Consider the following 23,355-nt stretch of genomic DNA (forward strand, 5'->3'; position numbering starts at 1 on the left):
GCACACCTGGCTGCTCTCGTGGACAGTCCGTTCTTACGTTTTGATTTATAGCCCGGGACGAAAGTTGCTTCTAACTAAAGTGTCTCGAAGGTAACGCTTATTGAGTAACATGACCTTAATTTGTTCATATTATCATCGATCATAGCTTTTACACACAGACGAACCTCCTTAGAGTACTGCCCCTGACTTTCTGAGTTCCTGTCTTAGGAATGCTGCCTGCCACTCCTGGCAGTAACCTCCCCATGGTGGTAAGACTCCAGGCTAAACCCAGACTCCCCACGGCAAATGTATTCTGCGTACCACACTGAAGCATTCTCCATTTCCAGACCTAGCTAGAACTCTCCACTCAGTTCACGGCATGCGGCTTTCTGAGCAGTAACCATGACTCACACCTTTAATTCCAGCACTCGGGAGTCAGAGACAGGTGGATCTCTGTGAGTTTAAGGCCAGCCAGGTCTACAGAGCAAATTCCAGGATAGCCAAGGCTACACAGGGAAACCCTGTTTCAAAAAGAAAAGAAAGGAAACAAAGAAGAAAAGACTTAAGGCTCTAAAAGACAGATTCTCTCTACAGAAATACTAAAACAGATTTATTTTTCTGCCACTTTAGGGAAGATTACATGGAGGATTGGATCTAAGATCAAATTCTGAGGTCCCCAGGTCAGCCATGAAGATGTCACATAATGCTGAAAATAATCTTCACAAAGTCAGAATTGTAACAGGAAACTCTGCGACTTGAGATGGAGACATTGAGGGAAATAAACTTGAGAACTTAAAACCCTAAAATCCCTATAAATCTCCTTTTTCAAAGATGTCTATCACCTTTGCCAGAAGAGACTAGACTCTCCTTCCCTGGGATGTTCACCACGATCTTATAGCAAACTTCACAAAAATGATGTTTGTACTTAACACTATCTAACCTGAGCCCTTTTGTCTTTCACGCTGTCCTAATTAGCCTTAGTGGTCAATTTAACAGTTCCTAAAGTCTTCTGAGAAGGGAGTATCAGCTGAGGCATTGCCCAGATCAGATCAGCCTGTGGGCATGTCTGTGGAAGACTGTCTTAGCTGTTAGAAGGGCCTAACCCACTGTTGGCAGCACCACTCCCTAGGCAGGTAGTCCTGGGCTGTATAAGAAAGCTAGGCTGTGTATGAGTTGCCCACAAACAGTATTACTTCATTGTTTCTGTTTCCAGTCCCTACCCCAACTTCCTTCAATTATAAGACTGCAATATGGAAGTGTAAGCCAAATAAAACCTTTTCTCTCCTAAATTGTTTTTGATCCCAGTGTTTTATCATAGCAATGGATGATGTTAGAACACAGACTGATGGCCACAGTAAGCATGGAGGCATAAAATCTCTGTTCCAGGAACAAATTAACCCAAGACAGTATTTGGATTTTGAAGGCAACCTAGTATGAGTCTCTTCTCTAGTTCTGAATTGCCCCAGAAAACCACCAGTTTGAGAAGCAAATCTAAACTGTGGTTCTAGTACATACTATGTTACTTTGGCCATGTGACCTACGGATCCAACAGTGCTAGTGGCATGTGTGGTGCATAAGGATGTGGCACTCCTCAGAGGAAGAATCTAGGCAACTCTTAGATTCTAGACCAGGACCATGCACTGTGGCACTGACTTCCTGTCTGAAAATAACTCTTAGCATCTTCTCAGTACCAAGGGAGATTGAAGAGATGGATGTGGTCACATTGTTGTGCAATCTTATTCTCTAGAGAGACAGATGTTATGTCATCTACAAAGAATGCAAGTCTCTCAGGGTATACAAGTAGTCTAAAATACTGACGATATTTCATCTACTTCAACCACACATCCATTCCCCCACATCCATAGTCTGTCTTAAACCTACAATTCTTTCTTCCCTTGCCTCCTCATCGCCATGCCTAGGACCCTTGTGTATTTGAAGTGTCCATGGTGTAACACAAGACACAAGACATAAGGCAAACTGAAGAGTTGGTGCAGGGGTTTCTCATTGAGTTCCTCGTGATCTTGCCCCATAACAAACAATGACTGATTCTTTCTGAATTTTAACTTCAAAGGGTCAACTTGTGGAAAGGCCATTCATTTTCCCAAGATACTGCTGCCAGCAGCCTTTCTGTTTGTGTGTATTGTGTCTACCCTCCATCACTCATCTAAACCACCCTGTCAGTGGTTAACAACACCCAAAATAGGTCCTTCTAGGTCAGTTCCGGGTTGAGCTGGGAATTCTAGTGTCAGGACCAGATCAAGAAAACCCTATAGGGGCTGGGGATTTAGCTCAGTGGTAGAGCGCTTGCCTAGCAAGCACAAGGTCCTGGGTTCGGTCCCCAGCTCCGAAAAATAGAAAAGAAAAAAAAAAGAAAACCTAAGAAAAAGCAAAGTGAAGGAGAGACTCATCACATAATTTCTGAAAGATTGCCCTTAGTCTCTCTGGTGGGAAGTCAGTGGCTACCCCCATACAGGGCAATGCACATAGCATTTTATAAGAGGATGGTCTTAGGTCCTTTCCAAAGGGTCATATGGATTCCAAGAAAAGCTATTGGTGCACACTTGGCCCAAGGCAATTTAACCTCTAGGATTAATTTGACATTTAAAGCTCTGGTTCACTCTTTCAACTGAGGCAGAAGGGTGTCAAGGAGCGTGATAGCCTGACCTTAGTATTTAAACTCTTTGTAATTCCCCACAATGGCTATCATCCTGTGAATCTATATTCTTTAATAAGCTCAAATTGTGATGCAACTCACTCTAAGGTCATCTCAGTCACAATTTCGGCAAGGCAGTGGGGATGGGGAAGGTCTCTGCCCTCAGAGAGGTAGTCTGCTAAGGCCAGTAAACATTTTCACTTCTTCGCCTGGGTGCTTTAGAAAGGTCTCAACCCAGAAGACCTCCCATCTGAGCTTTGTCTTCTCCTCCATTTGTTTATCCTTGAGCAGGTCACCCATTTCCCATAGACCTGCTGGGAAATAGCAGAGACCCCCAGGCACCGGGAACTTTTAAATATGACATCACATGTCCCCAGTGACGCGCCTTCCTGCAGGATGTACACTGGTTAGGACCCAACCTCTAGAGGTTCTGCGGCCTCTCCAAATCAAGAGGCCAGGTAGCTAATCAGAGGGATCCCATTGTTCTCCTGGAGACCCACTGACTAGGTTTTATTTGTTGAACACCAAAGCCATAATTTTTCCTATGTAAAATTTAGATAAAGCATAAACAAAACAAACAAGACACTTGAATAAATAAGTAAATGATAAATCAGACTGGGGGGGGCAGGGATGGCTCAGCGGTTAAGACCACCGACTGCTCTTCCAGAGGCCCTGAGTTCAATTCCCAGCAACCACGTGGTGGCTCACAACCATCTGTTACGGGATCCGATGCCCTCTTCTGGTGTGTCTGAAGACAGGGACAATGTACTCATGTACATAAAAGAAATAAATCTTTAAGAATAGTAAATAAATCTTCGTTATTGTTGTGACTCAGTTCCCCCAAGTGGTTAAAGCCCCCAACAAAAATTAGCAAAACTACCAGTAGTTATCCTGACATGTGCTCCTGGCCCCTGGACACAGCCACTGCTGCTGTGAGTAGATCAGCAGAGCACTGGGAATTCCCATGATCTTTCCTCATCACGCAGCCTTACCCTGAAGTCTCAGCCTCCAGAAACCCTAGTTAGTGGCTCAGCTAAAACCTTGTAAGAGCAACCTGCTGGTACTTGGATGTCGGGTCTCATGGCTTTGTCATTTTTTTGTTGTTGTTTTCCATTCTTAGGACAAAATCTTATTTTACCATACAAAATCCATCCTTATCCAAAATATTCTTTCATTTTAACCCTTTTCACCAAAAATGTAGCGTCATTCTTACATCCTTCTCAGGGACGTCTTCTATGACGCCTCACTGTTTCTTTCCTATTCCCACGCACAGAGAGAGGTACTTTTGACTCCTCTGTTCCTAGGTGTGGCCCATTACTTTCTTTCTCTCCTCCATCCGTCTAGTGCTTCGAGCGTGGTGTTGGATAGGAGGACAGCGTTGTCTCAATCTTGATTTTAATGGGATTGCCCCGTGATTTTCTCCACTTAGCGGGATGGGTTTGCCCTTTTCCTTTACTGCTGCGAGGCTTGGCCCCTCCCGTCCTGGTCTGTCTTGGCCTTCTGTCATGAAGGCACAGCGGATTTTGTCAAAGGCCTCTTCTGCATCTATCGAGATGCCCTAAACAAGTGCCGAATCCCAAGTACATACATGACACAAATTAAGATTACCGCGCACGTACTTTTACCTGTGAAGAAGTTTTCCTGTTTGAAGCTTCAAGCAAACCTCCACTCGGCTTGGTCTTTCATACTATGGCCGTCACCCCAGCTGCCATTACCACCACCATCACCACCACCATCACCACCACCACCACCATCACCACCATCACCACCATCACCACCACCACCACCACCATCACCACCACCACCACCATCACCACCATCACACCACCACCACCATCACCACCATCACACCACCACCACCACCACCACCACCACCACCACCACCACCACCACCACCACCACCACCACACCATCACCACCACCACCACCACCACCACCACCACCACCACCACCACCACCACCACCACCACCACCACCACCACCACCCCCCCCCCCTTTCCTAGGGTTCTCATAGAACCTGAGAGTTAGTTACATTTTAGAAAGTTTCTTGGCACATCATTGATGACCTTGAACGGAGGAATTTTTTTTTTTAAACAAGAAAAGGCAGAAAGAAAAGAACACAGGAACCCAAAGTTCTCCACACATTGGCCCTGTAATTGTGGTTTTAGATGACAAAAGACATCCATTCCCCTTGTTCCAAGCAGGATGGAGAGGGGCATGCAGAATTGTTCAGAAAAGTGATTTTTCCCCCCACCGTATCTACCCCAGTGGACTTTCTGACTCTGTCTGGCCAGCTGTCAGTCACAAAGTGCAGTGTTGGTCACCCTTGTCCTAAGGCTCTTCTGTGTCTGATCCCAGTATTTTCTCATCAAATACTTCAGCCTTTCCAGGGCTTCTGCAGGTCCTCCTTCTCAGCCCTGCTGAATGTCGAACTCCCAGGCCTGTGTCCTGACTCTCTTAAGCTACTTTTGAAGACCCTCTGTGGGGTCTCACTGCTACTATGCAGTGCAGGGCTGTCTAGAAATCTTTTTCACTGGTTCAGATCCTTTATCAGTCTCCTTGTGTCAGAAGTTCTCTTTCCAGAACCTCAAAACTCACGCTAATGGATTCTTGAGGGAATGTTAGAGAGATCAATTCATCTCTCCCTTTCTCTGTCCTCCCTGCAGTTACTCACTGCCCCACAACAGACACACATACACACACATGCACTCACACACTCTCTCACACATACTCATTCTCTCTCTCTCTCTCACACACACACACACACACACACACACACACACACATACAATGCTGCCACCCCTGCTGCTGCCACTGTAGCAGGACCTCAGCTACCTGCCCTGTGCAGGCCGCTCAAACCTGCGCTGTAACACTTCTGACTTTCCCCGCCAGACCAAGACCCATGGAACCTAATTGTCCAGGTTCAGCTTCACCCTTCTGGAGATAGAAGACAACACCCTAGACTTCATTTCCTTCTTTTAGAATAATCTTGTAATTCTTTGACATCTCTCTCACATTCTCATCCTTCAGATATGTCGGACTACCAAGACAGAACAAGCTAGTCCAGTTTTCTCAGCGTGGTTCCTGCACGAAGTCGCCTGGTTGCCTCGGAGCTTGCTTTGGTCTTTTATCCCTAGGTTGACGATTTCCCTTTGATTTCAAGTTCCCAGTACTTCTGGAGCCAGGGCCACCATACAAGGAGCACAGTGCACCGCCTAGGGTGGGAATCAGTTCCCAAGGCCCTCGGGTATAGAGAACAAGCCCCACATTTGGTGTCAACTGTTAGGAATGGAACTGGGGGAAAAAGATAGCCAGAGCAGTCTGACGAGGCAAAGAGCTTTACTTCTGCAGAGGACAGAGGAGCAGTGTTTAATCCAGTCAGAAGGGACCCCACTGGCGGTGACTCCTAACATGCAGGAACCCTGAGCTGACTTGAGGGGGTCAAAGTTCAGCCTCACGTTCTTACCCCATCAGCTGGTACAGAGCACTGCATCTGATCGTCAGAGCGCAGCCCAGAGCATAGATTTCAATCTTAGGAAATGCTGACTCAGGAGAGACTTGCCAAAGGGCATTTTTACAATTTTTTTAATGGTGCTTTCCTTGTCTCATTGAACCCTTTGGTGGAAAAATAGTACAGTTCTTTTAAGTTCCCCACAATTATTCACAGAAGGCAACCAGCCACCAGTCAGCCACGTGGGAACACTTTTGCTTCAGAGCAGGCAACAGCTCACCTGTCCTAGAAATAACACTCCAGTGAAGAGTCTTCTTCAGTGGAGGACATTACAGACAGACAGACAGACAGACACAAACACACACACACACACACACACACACACACACGAACATACATATACATACACCCCTGCTGTGGCAAGATGTCACGACATTATAACAATGTGTTGGCAATGAGGAGAAATGAATGAACACAGGATAAGTGTATGAAGTTCAGGAACTCTATTAAGCCTCTCCTGTCTTCTCCTCAACCCCAGCTGGACCACAGTCCTTTTCCTGCTCCATTCTAATTCCATTCAGACACACCCACATATACAATCTCCCCGATACCGCTTCCTTCACTGTCCTTCTCAGGTTCTTCCTATTGGTAAAGCAGACAGAGAACCATTTTATTTGATTCTCCTATCGTCCCTTACAATAGGGTGGGCAGTATTATCTAGGTCTGTTTTCTCAGAAGCCACAGCGAACCTAGCCTAGTACAGACGGACGGAAAACAATCCTCACTGCATCCCATCCTGGCACATAAGAAACACTTTTGTGCCTCTCCTTCCTGACCCTTGGAGTCTCTGTGACCCTACAATGTACAGGGAAGCTCCATAACATGGAAGAAGGCCAGGGCTCTAAGTTCTGCATGGACCCCAGCTTGCATCAGACTTGAACATAATAGAAAGGTTGTCATCGTGTCAAACCACTGAGGATTTCAGATTATTTCTAAAACATCTAGCCTGCCCCAAGCAAACAGGAAGACATGTGTGCACTTTATTGATTTATTTTATTTACGTTACGTGTACGATTGTTTTGTCTGTATGTATGTCTACACACCATGTGTCCCTAGTGCCAGCGATGGCCAGAGAAGGATATGGGTTCTCCTGGAACTGGAGCTCTAGATGGCTGTGAGCCACCATGTAGGTGCTGGTAATTGAAGCTGGGTCCTCTGGAAGAACAGCCAATGCTCTAACCACTGAGTCAGCTCTCCAGCTCAGGTGTGTGGATTACTAAGAAGGATGTGTAAAACCCAAGAACTGAAAGAATACGTGTGTGTGTGTGTATGTGTGTGTGTGTGTGTGTGTGAGAGAGAGAGAGAGAGAGAGAGAGAGAGAGAGAGAGAGAGAGAGAGAGAAAAGACTGAAAAGGTGGCTGAGTTGCTAAGAGCACTTGTTGCTCTTTCAAAAGACCTAGGTTCTGTTCCCAGCACCGACATGATAAGGGCACAATCAGCCATTAACCCCAGTTCCAAGGGATTCAACAGTGTCTTCTGGCCTCTGAGAGCACCAGGCATGTGACACACATACACACATACAGGCAAAACTCTCAGTCACACACACACACACACACACACACACACACACACACACACACACACACCCCTAAATAAATACATCTAAAACTTTTTTTTTTTTTTGGTTCTTTTTTTCGGAGCTGGGGACCGAACCCAGTGCCTTGCGCTTCCTAGGCAAGCGCTCTACCACTGAGCTAAATCCCCAACCCCTAAAACTTTTTTTTTAAAACTATATAGGTATTGAAACATCGCCTTGTTTTCAGGCCATCGCATCTAGAGAGTGTTCCGCCATGACTCAGTCATCCCCACCCTTGGTCCTTCTTGATCATCACTTAACGTCTCTGAACATCTGGTTTATCTCTGTTAAAATGACGAGGAGAAAAACCGTCTCGCAAGTTGATTACAAAGATGAGGAGAATGTTTACAGTGCGCCAGGTGCGGAAGCTGGCAGGCAGCAGGGCCAGGTGAGCATCTAGTCGCGGCAGCAGCTCACAGAAACGCGCAGCGAGCAACATCAGAGCCAGGGTCAGAGCCCGGCGTTCCAAAGGTGAGCCCCAAGTGGCCCCTACCGTGCCCTTGGTTTCTCTGAGTCCTGCTTTGTGCTACTGCCAACCAACCACCTGTTCGTCATAAAGGAGCCCTTGTTAGTTCTTCAGGAGCAGGCTGCAAGTCTCCTCTGAACATTCGCGTTTTTTTTTTTAAAGGGCTGGGATTAAACCTTGGGCACGGTTTGAATGATAATGGAATGAATCGTGTTATCACAGAATTCTGCGGCACTTGGAACAGAGGTGACAGAGGGGTCACGCACAGAAAAAGGCATTTCAGGAATGAGGGTTGGTTTTTATTTATTTATTTTGGATATTTTACTTATTTACATTTCAAATGTTATCTACTCTGGAAACCCCCTATCGCATCCTCCCTCCCCCTGCTTCTATGAGGGTGTTCCCCCACCCACCCACTCCCGCCTCCCTGACCTGGCATTTCCCTACGCTGGGGCATGGAGTACTCCCTGGACCAAGGACCTCTCCTCCGGAAATGAGGAGGGGTTTTTTGTGATCTCCTCATTGGCTTTAAACCTGCCTGGGTCTCACTGCGCCCTCTGGTGGCTGAGAGTTGAATTGGCTTTGCTTATTCCTACACTCCCTATGGATGGGAATTCTCATGCTGGATGGAGCGTGGGAACCTCTTCGGGTGGAAGATGCCAGGAATCAGCTTTCCACCCACCAGCTTCCTAAGAGGGGTCAGGGAGGAGCCTGCATAACGCGCAGGCAGAGACTAACCTCGGGGTTAGGCTGCCTGAAGCCCTCAGAGTGGTAAGAGTCTCCCTCCCTCCAAAAGTATACAGAAAGAGGAAATGGTTTCTAGGCAAACGGGTAAGGAAACCGCTACAAACAAGAAGAAATGGGGGCAGAGAAAAGACATCTTTCCTGAATGCAGATTCCTGGTTACATGCGGAGCACTGGGGGGAGGGGGTGTGGTTATTCATCTCCCAGAAGATACTGAGGGCTAACTTTCACCAGGCATGTGGTAGGCAGCACCACATTGCTGCCAGGCTTCCCAAGCACACCTATCTTTGCCCTGCTATGCCAGCGCAGTGAGCAGTCCAGTCCCCAGGACAAAAAACAAGGTACTGGTGAAGAGAGCCTGAAACCCTGCAGCCACTGCCATGATGCAAGGACTCACTCCTGAAGGGGAGCTTTCCTGGGTTCTAGGGCAAGTTCAAGAAGTCCAAAGGAGGAGTTGGGGATTTAGCTCAGTGGTAGAGTGCTTGCCTAGCAAGCACAGGGTCCTGGGTTCGGTCCTCAGCTCCGGGGAAAAAAAAGAAGTCCAGAGGAAGGTGGCACTTTCTAAGGGTTTTGGAAAAAATAAATTAAGCCAAATGAAATAGCTTTTGTGTCGTAGCAGTTCTTGGAGCTGCTGCTGCTCCTCCTCCTCCTTCTTCCTTTTCCTCTTCCTCCTCCTCTTCCTCCTCCTCTCCTCCTCCTCTTCTCCTTCTCCTTCTTCCTCTTCCTCCTCTTCCTCTTCCTCTTACTCCTCTTCCTCTTCCTCTCCTTCCTCTTCCTCTTCTTCAAATTTTATTTGTGTGTTTGGCCCTGTCTTAGTTAAAGTTTCTGTTGCTATAATGAAACACCATGACAAAAAAGCAAGTGGGTGAAAAAAGAGAGTTTATTCAGCTTACACTTCCACATCACTGTTCATCATTTCTAAGGAAGTCAGGACAGGAACTCACACAGGGCAGAAACCAGAAGGCAAGAGCTGATGCCAAGGCCATGGAGGGGTGCTGCTTACTGGCTTGCTCCTCATGGCTTGTTCAGCCTGCTTTCTTATAGAACCAGGACCACCAGCCGAGGGATGGCCCCACCCACAATGGGCTGGGCCTTCCCCATCAATCATTAATTAAGAAAATGCCTTACAGCAGTGTCTAATGGAGGCATTCTCTCCTTTGAGTTTCCTCCTTTCAGATGACTCTAGTTTGTGTGTCAGGTTGACATAAGACTAGCCAGCCCAGGCCTGAATGTATATCTCAGCGCCATGTGCTTGCCTGATGCCTGTGGAGACCAGAAGAGGCTGAAAGATGCCCTAAAGTTGGAGTTTCAGGCAGTTGTAAGCCACCGTGTGGACACTGGGAACCAAACATGGATCCCCTGTAAGAGCAGAAAGGGCTCTTTACTACTGAGCCAGCTCTCCAGCCCTGGGATTCCTGGAGTCCCAAGGACACTGCTGTGCCATGAGTTGGTATACGGAGCGTAGGGGGTGGAGGGCGCACTTCCATATTTACTTGCACACTATTGCCTACTATTTACAGAATGTCTTACAAGATGTGGCCCAAGATCCACTTAAGGAACACGTGTTTAACTGGAGTGTTAATTGCCCTGGCTGTAACAAAATACCTGAGGTAATCAACTTAGAACACTGAAAACCATTTATTCCGACAGTTTTGGAATTTCTAATCCAGGATTAACATGTCCTGGCATTTCAAGTCTGTGACAGCATCATGACATCATTTGTGACAGAACAAAACTGCTCACCTCATGACTGGAAAGTGACAAAGACTGAGAATTCTTAGACTCCCCCTCCCCCGCTCCCTTCAAGAACACACCCCCAGTAACTAATGAGGTCTGCCACTAAGTCTCCCCTCCGGAAAGTTCTACCATCCCCTCATGGTGTCATCCTAGGGGCCAACCCTTTAAGTTGTTTGGGCCCTGTCTTAGTTTTGGTTCTATTGCAACTCACAATAGAAAATGTTTAATTGGGGCTGGCTTACAGTTTCAGTGGTTTAGTCCATTATCATCATGGTGGGAAGCACGGCATCTTGCAGGCAGACGTGGTGCTGGAGGAGCTTGGAGTTCTGCATCGTCATCCTTCAGGAGACCGTCTTCGGTGGGCATCTAGGAAGAGGCTTTCTAGAACTGGGAGGAGCTTGAGAGCTTGAACGTAGGAGACCTCAAAGCCCACCTACACAGTGACACACTTCCTCCAACAAGGACACACCGCCTAATAGTGCCACTTCCTGGGCCAACCGTATTCAAACCACCACAGTCCCTTAGGAGATTTTCAGACTTCAGCCACCTGTCTCCGCAGCGTCTCGCCAGCAGAGGGGTTCTTGTGGTAGAAAGAGCACTAGGCTAAGAGTCAAGGGAGTCATTAGTGTGATTCTGCCCTTTGGGTTCTGTTTCTTCTCTGTAAACTGAAAACACTCCACACTGCCTCAGGGGTGCTTGGGCTCCCCTACATTCACCTGCCATGGTGTCCATAATGAAGAAATGTGCCCTCCTGGCCAATTTCTCCTATTTATCTTTTCTGTGCTGATGGTTTATTAATGCCTCTGTTTTGAATGACAGTTTGCCAAAATGGCTTCAAGACCTGTGGAGTAGTTGATCTCCAAGGACAGTTTCAGACATATGCGGTTGCCTATGTATATGAACTGGAAAAAATACTCTGGAGTTTAAAATTTCACCAGCGTGGGTATTTGTAGTACACACACATCTCAAGATCCTGGGACAACTACTGGCCCCATGCCGCTAAGCTATTGGGTAATAAAAGAGAGACTATTGTGTTAGAAGCTTCAAGGGTACAGAAATTGAGTAAGAGTCACCTGTGAGAGAAAAAAGGTCATTAATCCCCAGAGCCCAGATCAGGGCACCTGGTGGTGGTGGGATGACACAGCTGCTCCATGTTTTAAAATTCATGGGCAACACTAAGCAACAGGAGACTTTATGCTAGCTCTTCAGCCAAACTACGTTTTGCAATGCTCGCCTCCTGCCATCCCAAATTCATATGTGGAACCCCAAACCCCCATTTACCTCAGAGCACGACTTTGTTTAGACAGGTCTTCCCAGAGGCAGTTCAGTCAAAGTGGGTCTATTTCAGTGGGCCGTCATCCAGTCTGACTGGCCTCTCTAGCAAAAAGGAAAAGCAGGACTTAGAGATGTGTGGAAGGAAGATGGAATAAAGGGGCCGGAGAGAAGATGGCTGTCTGGGAGGAAGCCCTGCTTCCCTCAGCTCAAAGACTGACTCTATGTGGCAGGATATTTGATCCCACGGTGACCCTCAAGACTGTGTTGTTTACAGGAAATACCTGTTTCCAGTTGTGGTGTGGTGTAGTGGTTAGTTTGATCACTGCTTGTATTCAAATGCCAATTTCCGTATCCTGAGACTTGTACTCCAAGACCAGCAGATGCCTTGTTGTATAAACCTCGCCCCCCAAGTTGTCCATGATTAGTTAGTAAAGATGCTTACAGCCTGCAGTTGGGCAGAAGCGAGTAGGCAAGGCTTTGGATCCTGGGCTTGGGGTCTGAGGCAGGGGACGACAAGGGGAGAGAGGACACAGAAAGAGAAGGAAGAAGTCACTACCGGGTGTGGGAGCACCTGGCCTATTGGAATATGAGAGGCCCAGGCGGATCACAGCAAGTGATATCTCAGGGTGATTGGAAGTAGACGAAATAGCCCAGAGGATTGATGTCTGCCCAGCTCTATTGCTTTTAAGGCTTACTATAAATATAAAGGTTTTGTGTGATCTAAGGCAGGGTATAAACCCCCAAATAATATTTACCCAACAGTGTGGCTCAACGTTAGCATACAATTTTAATCCCTCTGGCTGGCATACAAACACACCCTTAGTACACACCTTTAATCCCAAACAATGAAGGTAAAATTTGTTTGTAGAAGGAAGCACCCGTGTTTGAAAGCGATGTCTATTCAAGTGTCAAAGTGATGAATCAGAGAAAGATTTGACAGAATAAGATACGTCCAACTCTCATGAGGACAGTTGCACAGAGGCAGGTTGCAGAGAGAGAGCAAGCTAGACATGGGTGAAGACAGAACGGGACAGAGAATGGGAAGGAGCCTGAAGGTTAGAACAGATTGTCGACGTTAGTATGAGGCCAAGCAGAGCAATTCAGTCAGAAGCGGAAAGAAGCCGGTTTGAATCAGTCAGCATGGAGAGGAATTTTGATCAGCCAGTGAAGCTCAGAAAGAGCTGGAAAGGGCGAGCTCATTCAGCAGCAAGTCTCAGAGGCTGAAAACATTCTAAGCCTAGACGAGATTGTATGGAGGCTAGATGCTTCCAGGACTGGGCCTAGTTTAGCAGATGAAGGCAGGAAGCCTCTGAAATGACTATTACATCAGGTAAATAAAAGATATTATTACACCTCTACTCTTTCAGGCTTCCAGTTTTGCTTTCAGGGGTGTGAGGCAGGGGTATTATAAGCCTGTGTTCTTCCTCCCCTCCCCTCCTCTATTCTCCCCTCCTCTTCCCTCTCTTCCTCTCCTCTTTCTCCTCCCATAGGGATAATCTCTTGTGTACTGTGTAAGAGCATCACCCTGTCAATAAAGAGCTGAACGGCCTATAGCAAGGCCGGGAGAAAATAGGCAGGACATCCGGCAGAGTTAAGAACTCTGGGAAAGTCAGGTGCAGGGGATTTTCCATGGAAGAAATCAGATGAATGAAACTGAGGAGAGGTAACCAACCACATGGCAGACACAGAATGATGTAAATGGATTACAAACTAGCTGGAGAACAAGTCTAGCTTAGGCATTATGTATAAGCCTCCATATCACTATTGGGGAACTGGGGCAGATGTAGAAAAGGCACAAACAGTTACATCCACCCCTGTCTCCCCTCCTCTTCCCCTCTCTCTGCCTCTGGGAAGAAGACGGGGCTTTTTTTCTACACTCTTGCGTTTGTTGACATGGCTTCTTCTTGTTCTTCTTAGGCATCTCTTCCTTTGGGAAGGGGAGTTGAGAATTTGCAGAGTTGCCTTGATTTGTGTGGATCAAGCTGTAAGCTCTTAGCTACTGTTCCACGCCTGTCTGCTGCTCCCTTACTGTCTGCTCCTCCATGGCTGTCTGCTCCTCCATGGCTGTCTGTTCCTCCTGGCTGTCTACTCCTCCATGGCTGTCTGCTGCTCCCTGGCTGTCTGCTGCTCCCTGGCTGTCTGCTGCTCCCTGGCTGTCTGCTCCTCCCTGGCTGTCTGCTGCTCCCTGGCTGTCTGCTGCTCCCTGGCTGTCTGCTGCTCCCTGGCTGTCTGCTGCTCCATGCTTCTCCTTGTTCTCTGAAACAGTATAAGCAAACCCCAAGTCAGATTTTGTTTTACAAATTGCCTTGGCCACGGTGTCTCTTCACGGAAATAGGAAAGGCACTAAGACAATGATCTTCATGTGTCAAAATAAGGGGGTTCATCCAAGTAGAGTTTAGATAAAGTTCAGGACTTTAAAACTAGTAGAGAATTAGAAAGAAACCCAACTAAGGAGACAACTTGCTGGGTGAGTGGTATGGACTTGTCATACAGCACCCCAGGAGGCTGAGGCAGGAGAATGGAGCCTTCGACCTGGGCTGCAGAGAACCTCTCCACTAAAGTGGAGGGAAGGGACAGAGGTGGGGAGGAAGAAGGGGAGGAGAGAAGGGAGAGAAAAATGGAGAAGAAAGGGAGAGAGCAGAGGGAGGAGGGGGAAGCCTCAAGGGCCAAGTGACCTTACCTGGCAGGTTAGCTTTTCAATTTCCCTATTAACGCTCATAAATACCAATTAAACCAGGTATAATCTCTCTCTGTGTGATAGGTATAATATATCTGTCTCTGTCTCTGTTTGTCTCTCTGTGTCTCTTTGCCACTCTGCCTATGTCTATCTCTGTGTGTCTCTGTCTCTGTGTGTCTCTGTCTCTGTCTGTCTGTCTGTCTGTCTGTCTGTCTCTCTCTCTCTCTCTCTCTCTCACACACACACACACACACACACAACTTAAAACAAACAGAACCACACAGATGACCTCTAACCTCTTCAGATGACCTCTAACTTCTTCAACACTGGGGAATGGATACCCCGAGCAGCAGCAGCAGCAGCAGCAGGACCAGGCTGCTCCAGTCAAAACAACTCTGCAAATTCTCAACAGGACCCCCCATGCCACCCCATCCCCCGCACCCACCCCCACCCCCGCCACGGCCAAAGAAGAAGACGATGCGGAAGAACGAGAAGCTTGCCACAAACCCCAGGGTGCAGAACGTCCCTTGGGCACAGAGGTGGGGGAGGCTGCAAAAGGATCTGTACAAGGATGTGGGTTGAGCTCAGAAATAAGTTCTGTACCAGTCGCGCTGGAAGGAAAGAACCTTCTGAGGGAAAATTACCCGAACCGGAAACCACGCTGAGCAGGGCAGGAATACCCTGACTGAGGGTGTTAGGATTGGGGGATGGGCGGCTGGAAAAACACGTGTCGAACAGCGTCACCTGATGAAGGCCCTGGAGACTCAGCAGGGCTCTCCCCGGACTCTAGTACATAGCTACAAAGACAAGCTTGGAATTAAGAGATGCGGTAGCCTTCAGTTTTGAACCTAGGACAGGGAGTATCCCAGGACATTTCCTTCCAACCTCCACCTCCCCGTGGGTTCCTGTTGGGAGGAAACTTCTCCAAGCCTAGAATAGGCTCCAGGTTCCAGCAGGAGGAAGAAGAGGAGTACTGCTTAGCGTCTGTCCCCAGATTACAACTGACTGAATGGCATCAGAAGGAGGAGGGGCCCACCTCGGCATGCATGGTGCCCCACTGTCCATCTCCAGCCTCAGCTGCAGCACCACAGGGCAGATTCTCCTGAGCTCAGCCCTGCCTGTCCAGCAGCCCTGACTTCCCTCGTCGGAGCTGAAATAACACTCGTGATCCCAATCCTCTGCCAAAGAAGATGCCAGCTTCCGGGTCCCTGTCTTGTTTCTAGTGATCTGAGTGAAGTCAAGTGCTCTTGCTCCCCCTGATAATGTGTCTTTGTTGGTTGCTTTCCTCCCAGCACCATATCTGTAGCTTCCTGAGGCCAGCATTATGATGGTCTGTATATGCTCGGCCCGGAGAGTGGCCCTATTAGAAGGTGTGGCCTTGTTGGAGTAGGTGTGTCACTGTGGGTGTGGGTTTTAAGACCCTCATCCTAGCTGCCTGGAAGCCAGTCTTCTGTTAGCAGCCTTCAGATGAAGATGAGAACTCTCAGCTCCTCCTGCACCATGCCTGCCTGGATGCTGCCATGCTCCTGCCTTGATGATAATGGACTGAACCTCTGAACCTGTAAGCCAGCCCCCATTAAATGTTGTCCTTATACGAGTTGCCTTGGTCATGGTGTCTGTGCACAGCAGTAAAACCCTAACTAAGACAGCACCCTAACCAGTCTCTGAAGTCCAGCTCCAGGGAATCTGTCACAGTGTGGGAAGGGAATCAAGTATGGTGTCATATACCTGTAATTCTAGTATTTGGGAGGGTAGAGCCCACAGGGTCGGCCTTAGCTTCATAGTGAGTTCAAGGCTGGCCTTTATGAGGTCCTGAATTTAAAAATGAGTTGAGTGGGGGGATTAGATGCTGGAACTTGGGACTTGGTGTCAGCACAGTGTATAAGCACCAGTGGTGTAGAATAGTGAAGAGGTCATGACCCCTCACATGCTCAAACCCACAGCACTAGCTGAACAGCGTCTATGCAGTGGATTCAGAACCTAAAGGGCAGGGAATGTGGGACTCTGGAAGCAGTGAACTTGCACTGGCTGCTCATGAATCTTGGCTGGCACATGTTAGGTTAGCCTTGTTTCACCTCAGAACACTGTGGAAAGGAAGTCCCCATGTCAGTGTTTACAGACAGCCTTAGGCCCTGCCTCTAGAGAGAGGACTGCTCAAAGGCCCCAGACCTACCTGTAAGAACGACAGAGCTGTGTGGGGACTTTCTTTGCTGACAACTTGGCTCTAATGGAAAAGGAGTGGTGCAGGGTCTGGGATGGTGATATTGGACAATGCTCTGGAGCGACTGGACCTTCTGAGCTACCATGGGACCTCTCCCCTCGTAGCAGCTCTCTCTTGCTCCAGCACTGTTCATCCATGAGGCTGAGACAGAAGGTTCATATTAGCGCAAGAATGAAAACTAGCCAGGCATGGTGACATAAGCCTTTAGTCACAGCACTGGAGAGGGAGGAGCAGGCAGATCTCTGTGAGTTCAAGTCTAGCCTGGTCTACATAGTGAGTTTGAGGGCCGTTTATGGCTAGACAGGGAAATAAATCAAAAGAACGGGGTGGCAATGCATCCCAACCGGAATGAGGATCCAGATGTTTTACAGAACAGCGGCCTGGGTGTGCAGTAAGGCATTTCCGAATGGTAGAAACACTGGAACACGTAGACGGAGTGCAGCAGATGGCTCTCCCTGATGTGGGCGGGCCTCACCCAACCCACTGAAGAACTCAGAGAACAAAAAGGCTGAGTGGGAGACAGCTCTGCGTGGCTCCGTGAGCTGACACACCGCCTTTTCCTGGGTCTCAAAACCTCTGTTTAGACTAACATGTATTGGCTGTCCTGGGTTTTCAGCTTAGAAGCTCTCGGTGCCCATAATCCTGTGAGCCCATTCCTTATAGTAAACCTCTTTCTTTCCAGAGACACATCCACCCCTATGGCTCTAGCTCTCTGCACAGCCTCGGTTGAGTACATGGGATAAATGAAGTAAATTCACTTGTGACTTAGGGCTTAATGGCTTGGCAAGGACTTGGAACCAGCTCTAATGTGAGACTGTGACGCCTCCTTGCCGCTCAGACATGATGGTGGAGATTGAGGTCCCACTTGTCAGCCGGAAACCTTGAAAGGGCTTATTGTGTGAGGCTGGAGACAGATGGTGAGGTAGGCAGATGGGCTGCAGTTGAGGCAAATGCATCCACACTTGGAATATATATCCATGGAAGGAGGGAGGTCCAACATCATCAACTTGCCATTGGGAAACTGGACGGCTCCTTGGGAGAGTGGTACCATACTCCCGGTGAGCAGTTTGCCTCTGCTATTGGCTACAGCCATAGCTAGCCTGCCCTAGCAAGGGAGAACTCGTGTTCTTGGGCCCAAGCATAGCCTCCTTTCCTGCCACTATGACGCATGTGCGGCTGGGGAAGGCGGTGACATCATTCGGTACACCTGATTTTTAAACCTCTCCTGCAAAGGACGTTTTTGATTGGACATCGTATAAGATGCAAAAAATATTACCGGTGCCTATGCTGAAGGTCTACCTATTTCCAGAGGTCAGATCTGGGTCAGATGTAGCTAAGGTTCTCGTCCTCTTATTTAATTAAATCAAGGTTCACACAGATTTGCAAAGGAAGCAGGTCACGTCATTCAAAAGCAAAGCAACGGAAGAAATAATATTGTCAAAAATAACAGTGGGCCACGTGAGTGAAGGTACTCAAGGGTCCTGATTGTTGTTTGGGGTTTCCATCTACGGAGTTCAAGAGACGATGTTTGGTTGCTAAGAGACATGGTGTATGGAGGTGGTTTTCTGTTTTGATGTGTAGGCTTATAAGTCATATATCTGTTTTACTGTACATGTCCGTTACCATAAAGCATATGATTTTAACCATGCACATGACCAATTATACACACGGTGGCAAACAGGAGACTCCCCTTAAAAGTTCAGAGGATAGAGTTTTCATTATCGTTCTTGCACCCCAAAGTAGTTTGCACCCAAATCAGCCCTCCTGCCCGCTCGCCAGATGGATTGGCAATGTATTTGAATCAAGTGAGATGATGGTTAAATGGAGGAGTAATTTATGTCTTTGTTCACAGAGAGGCATGCAGGCTGCTCCTTGTAGTCCTAGGATACTCACAGGTTACCAGGTTCTTGTTCAGAGGGGAATATGTGTGTTTGGTGCACATAGGTAAGAGTTTCAGACCACTTGGAACATAATGAGAAGAGGTGTGTGTGTGTGTGTGTGTGTGTGTGTGTGTGTGTGTGTGTGTGTGTGTGTGCACGCATAGCCCAACCCAAGCAGAGTCCCAAGCTGCTAAGTTATTCCCTATGCTTGCCTGCCTCACAGCCACATAACTTTCCCAGACTACCTTGTCACCAATTCTTAAGTCTCTGCTCTTTCCAAGTTCTTGGGTTTTTGTACCAAACCATTTCCAAATGCTTATGAATCAACGAAGAGTCATATTCTGAACCGCTAGTCTTTGTGTCCCTACACCTAACAAGTTGCCAACCTGATTTCCAGTGTTGGGCCATATTCAGAGGTGAGACCTCTAAGAAAGTACTGAAGGTTAAATGAGACCATGATGGTGGCCTTTGGTTTGGTATAGTTACTAAAAACATTGAAGAATCTCATCCTCCACTCTTCCCTCCCTCCTTCTTTCCCTTCCCGTTCTTTCTCCTTCCACACACACCAAGGAGGGGCCGTGTGAGAACACAGTGAGAAGGCAACCATCTGTAAAGAAGGCAGAGAGCCCCCAACACACACTGAGTCAGCTGGCACCTTGACCTTACGATTCTCGCGTCAAGAACGGTGAGAAAGACGCTCCGTTACTTAGGCCGCCCAGTGCGTGGTGTTGTATCATGGCAGACAAATGACATACTCTATGATGTGTTTATGTAAAGGTCTAAAACACGCAATGCTGCCATATGTTGTTTGGAGCGCACACATATGTAGTAATAATATAAATGTATGCCGGGATGGATCAATGCCACGTGTTAAGAGAGTGGCTCCCTTTGCAGGGGAGAGCGGCGGAAACCGTGCCTCCGAAAGAGCCAGGAATTGTCAACCACGGGTCTTATCTCCTAGGGCGGATGCTGGGCTGCTTTTTAAAATGTGCACGCTCTTGGGTGGGCCATGAGATCTCACTTGCCAACCATCCCAAGAGAGGTGACTCATTCCTGGCACTGGGGTGTTTATTTGTTACCCTCTGGTGTCAAATAGGGGAACTGCTGTTCCATTATAGGATAACTCTATTTAACTCTTTTTAAAAATGTGTATATGTGATGAGTAGTTTGGGGTCTACTTGACACAAGCTAACGTCATCTGAGAGGAGGGAGCGTCAGTGGAGAAGATGCCTCCTGAAGATTGGGCTGTAGGAGGGCTGGGGATTTAGCTCAGCGGTAGAGCGCTTACCTAGGAAGCGCCAAGGCCCTGGGTTCGGTCCCCAGCTCCGAAAAAAAAAAAAAAAAAAAAAAAAAAAAAAAAAAAAAAAAAAAAGATTGGGCTGTAGGCAAGCCTGTGAGGCATTTTCTTAATTAGTGACTGATGGGGGAGGGCCCCGCCCATTGTGGGTGGTGCCATCCCCTAGGCTGATACCTGGGTTCTATAAGAAAGCAGGCTGAGCGAGCCATGGAGAGCAAGCCAGTGCACACTCCTCCACGGCCTCTGCGTCAGCTCCTGTCCCCAGGCGCCTGCCCTGCTTGAATGCCTGTCCTGACTTCCTTCAATGATGAACAGTGATGAGGAAGTGTAAGTCAAATAAACCCTGTCCTCCCCAAGTTACTTTGGTCGTGGTGTTTTGTCGCAGCAGTAGAAACCCTCAGTAAGACAGTAAGTGTGTGTATTACAAAGCTTCTACAGCAGTAAGTTTCTATGTGACTTTTTAGAAAAGGTCTTCAGTATTATTCACCTCCAGTTTCCCTCGGCCGCATGGTCCCTTCCCTTCACCCTCCTCAGTTTAACCCTTCCCGTTCCATTATTCTCCTTTAGTCCTGTATCAGTTACTTTTCCCTCTGTTGCTGTGTTTTTAACCATAGCCCAAAACGACTTACAGAAAGGGGGGTTTATTTTGGCTTATGGTTCCAGAGGATAAGAGTCTATCACGGTGGGGCATGGTAGGAAGGCAGACAGAGTGGCTGAAGCAAGAAGCCGAAAGACCACGTCTCAACCACAGGCATAAATCAGAGACAGGGCAAGGTTATACACTCTCAAAGCCCCTCCTCCAGCAAGGCTGCCCCCCTAAACCTTCCTAAATAACACTACTGACTGGATGTCAAGTGTTCAAATGCCCACGCCTATGGGGGTTGTTCTCACTCACTCAAACACTACAGATGCTGTATATTACTGTGTGTTTTCTCCCCTGCCTTGAACGCCACCCTCGTGGCCCCTCGCTAGTTTCGTAACCTCTGCGGGTACTCCAAATGAAATACACAGACGTTAAGATTCGACGCTAACATTCACAAATAAGAGAAAGCACACAGTGTTTGTCTCCTCTGCCTTCTGGGTTGCCTCCCACAGAACAGTTGTTCCCAGCTCCATTGGTTTACCTGTGAATTTCCTAATTTCATTTTTTTTTCTTAATAGTGTGTGTTGGAGATTTGATTTGTGCTTACATGGGAATTCACACGTCCCCTACAGGTCCTGGCCAACAGTTGGTTCTTTGGAGTGGTCAATAAAGAGCCAGCGGCCAGTGGCTGGGCAGGGGGGACAAAAGCAAGATTTTTAGGATTTTCAGGCAAGAGAAAGAGAGACAGAGAAAGAGAGAGGGGGGGGGTGTCATAGGACAACCATATGGGAAGAAGTACAGGAGGGAGAGCCCTCTGACATGTAAGAATCAGGGATCTTACTCCCCTGACTGGATCTGGAGTAGCAGAGATGAACTACAGATTTAGCAAATATTACCTCAGGAATATCAGAGGGGACTGTGTGTCCGCCATGTGGAAGTTCGGGAGTAGCCCAGCCGTTGAGCTAACTTAGGGCATATTAAAATAGTGCTGTGCGTTTGTATCTTTCATTCAGGGACTTCAGAGAGTTGGGCCGGGTAGAATCGCACCCCTGCCCCAAGCTGGAGAATAAAGAGTGGATGAACAGTTTACCACTGCCATTGTGTAAATGTCCCACATTTTTATTACCCATTTATGGGCATCTCAGCTGCAGTGACTAGAGCATCAATGGACTCTGAGGAGCAGGCACCTCTGAGGTAGAATACAGAATCCTGTGGGAACGTGGCCAAGAACGGTGATTGGATCATCTGGTAAGATCTGCCTCTTGAGGAACTGCCACACTGATCTTTTGCCACCAGTGAATGAATGTTCTCTCCCTACCTCCATGCCAGTATTCGTCATCATTTTGAAGTCTCGAAGCAGTTTTAATTTGCATTTCCATGATGGCTAGGGATGTTCAGCATTTTAAAGAACTGTTTCTCAGCCAACACCACTGGAGAACTCTCTGTCTCATTCTATGCCCTCTTTGGATTTTCCCCTTGATGTTGGTTTATGTATTTACTTAACAATTATTTATCTTCCATATTCTTGAATCAGAGCATAGAGAACCCAAGCTGGTACACACCTGAAATTCACCCATCGAGGCTGGCTTTTTATAGTGCTTTGTAGCTACCAGAGGACAAGAGTAATCGTAAAACCCACTTACAGACCCCGAGAGCTACAATACAACTGTCCCAGTGCACCAGCGGTGTAAGCATTCTGGAGGAAACAAACCATTATTTTAAATTGGATTTAAGTCCCTCTATAGGTATAAACCTGGCAACATTACTAAGCCAAAAACTTATGGCTAGACAGGTCATAGGCCCTGGGAGAGAATTTATAACTATTATTCTGCTAAACGCAGTATAAGCCGATTGCTAATGACTCGTTACTATACACATAGATTAGGGTATCTCTCAATGCTCATCAGAGAAGGTTCTAAGGGCACAAGTTAACCTTGATTGGAGGAGGAGGAGAAAACAAAGTTGGGTAGGAGAGGCAGTGAATCTGGGGGAACCAGGAGGGGGATGAATATGACCCAAATATGTAGAAATTCTAAAAGAACTATCTAAATGAGAAAATATGTGCTTTATCTATCACGGTTTTTAGAGATACTTATCTATTATGTTTATGCATACGTGCATTTTGCTTGTGTGTATACATGTGCACCACACACATGCGGGTCCATGGAGGCCAGAAGAGGGTGTTAGACCCCCCGGGATTGGAGTCATACATGGCTGTGAGTCATTGTGTTAGATGCTGGGATTCAAACCCAGGTCCTCTGCAGAAGCAGCCAGTGCTCTTAAACGCTGAGCCAGCCCTCCAGTCCCCTACAAATCACTTATTTTTTTTTTTACAGATTTAAGTGGGGGTCTGGATCAAGTCTTACCAAGTTAGACAAGCCAACATCCTCCAGAATACTGTCATCTGGGTGGAGTCTGATTTTTTTTTCCTGTGGCTGCAACCAGAGGCTCCTGTGGGCTTTGTTTCCTCAGAGAATCCTTGCCCAACACAGGCGACTCTGGAAGAAGCCCATTTCTTGGATTCTAGATGCTGCAGATGATGAAGTCGGTCCCCATTTGTATCGTGTGCACCTGCCGCCTCTCTAGTGTGCTCCGTGTGCTTACACAGAGCTTCACCGTCTATCCCTCTTAGCTCTGTACTCCTTTTTGCAGACCAGGAAACTGAGGCTCGGAGATATATTTTACCCAATGAGGATTTCACAGCAGAATATACATGCTAAGCTCATTCATGCGCTGCCAGACCTTCAGAGGCAGGA

This window comes from Rattus rattus, chromosome 15 (assembly GCF_011064425.1).
Source record: "Rattus rattus isolate New Zealand chromosome 15, Rrattus_CSIRO_v1, whole genome shotgun sequence".
Taxonomy (NCBI): domain Eukaryota; kingdom Metazoa; phylum Chordata; class Mammalia; order Rodentia; family Muridae; genus Rattus; species Rattus rattus.